This window comes from Meleagris gallopavo, chromosome 3 (genome assembly GCF_000146605.3).
Source record: "Meleagris gallopavo isolate NT-WF06-2002-E0010 breed Aviagen turkey brand Nicholas breeding stock chromosome 3, Turkey_5.1, whole genome shotgun sequence".
In the NCBI taxonomy this organism is placed as follows: Eukaryota; Metazoa; Chordata; class Aves; order Galliformes; family Phasianidae; genus Meleagris; species Meleagris gallopavo.
In genome coordinates, this window is record NC_015013.2 from 15,900,075 (window position 1) to 15,901,926 (window position 1,852).

The window sequence follows — 1,852 nt, forward strand, 5'->3', positions numbered from 1 at the left end:
CAAACAAGATTTAATTGAGATAGAAAAAAACAACCTGACAAGGAAAGCATAAAACCAAAATGTAGCGTAGAGGCATTTGGTCTCCTCTTCATCAAAACCAGGCATTTCCACACCCAGGCAGGCAGCATCCAGACAGCATTGCCCACGCAGATCCATCAGCAAACACAGGAACTCTGCAAGTTTTGGAATTGCATTTGCCCATTTGTTTTAACTTGTGCCAGAAAGCTATGGTGAGGGAATTTAGTGAGGATGCCACTGTCTCACAGACAAATAATGAATATATATGTATTTTAGCTACAGTGAGCAATAATGTTCTTGAGCTTGGTTAGTAAAGTCACAGATATGCAAGTTAAGACATAAAGCAAATTCTGTGAGTTACTAATACGTGTTTTAAGGGGATGACTTAAAAGCATCACACTTTGGCAAAGGTGAGGAATGTATCAGCTTTAATTACTGTAAACTATAAGCTTGCTGCTAGGAGAAAAAAATACAAGTGTACTGCTGAACTGTTGAAAGCAAGTGAGAAGGAATTATGATTATTCTCTCCTTTATTTCAGTGTACAAAGATTTTAAGTAGGGAAAGCCTTTGGGCTTACCCTTAGGAAGTTCTCATCCTTGACAAAGTTGGCGTTGGAATACTTGCAGCACAAAAGGACTTGAAGGCAGCTATTGAAAGGAGAAGCATACTTCTGGGGTAAGAAAAAATCTTTTTTGGCTTCCCCACCACAACTTCAGCTTCAGCCCAGGCAATTCTCCCCAAAAGAACAATACTGGCACTAAACAAACAAGTTTAAATTTCTTTTCATAGTACAGAATAAATTCCCAGTTAAGTATGCACAGTATATTTATTTTAGATACCTTATTTCTATTTAAGAACATGCACAGATGGAATAGCATCTATTAGTCTAAAATATATAATCATTTAACTAAAGAGCACAATATCCCTAAACAATCAATACAGTTTCATAAAATCAGTGGTCAATTTCTATACTATCGTCAATGAATTTATGCTTAAATTGATGCAGTTGCAAGCACACTAAGTTGTAGAGTTTTGCACAGTAATTTCTTCTATCTTGCATCTGTCACTATTGTTCAAATTATTAGTCAAGAAATATCTCAGTTTAAGGTGAAAATAGATGCATTTTTTTCTTAAAACAGACAATTTAAGCAACATACATAGGAGATTTCCTCCATGTCTGAGAAATAAAGTCAGAAAAAAATTATCATCTTCTATTCATCTTTTGGTGCTTTTAGTGTTACAGTTTTTTTCAGCGATCATTTCTGTATTTCTCTCTCAAAAGCTTTCACAAAAAAAGAAAAAAAAAAAGATCTTGCACTTCAATATCTTGGCAATATGCTTGTCACAGCGCAAAAGAAAGATCTAAGTGAATGGTTTCCTTTGATATCTGTCTCTCAAAGTACTGTGCCACATATAGCAGTGTGAAAAATGAAGGAAAATTTAAAAAAACAAAACCTTGTATGTTAAGAAAAAAATGAAAAGGGGGAGAAAAAAGAAAAATTCTGTGTTACAGAATAAAAGTAAAGGTGTCATTCTCACTTTGCATTTTGAGCAAATAAATTTTTAATATTAGATTCCAAATTAACCTCCACAGAAAAGGAAACACAAAGGATTAAACTCATGTAGGGAGAAAACTGGTATTTTCTGTAGGAAACTAAATCAGTGCTAAGATAACATATTTTACTCAATATGGAAACATCGCCATTCAATAAATTCACTACAGTACAGCTCTTTGCAGAGATGATGTCCAGAATGCCTGATTTTAGTCCTCTGGCCCAAGCAGCAAACTGACTATTTAAAAATAATTAATTTTTTTAATTTTTTTAAATTTTC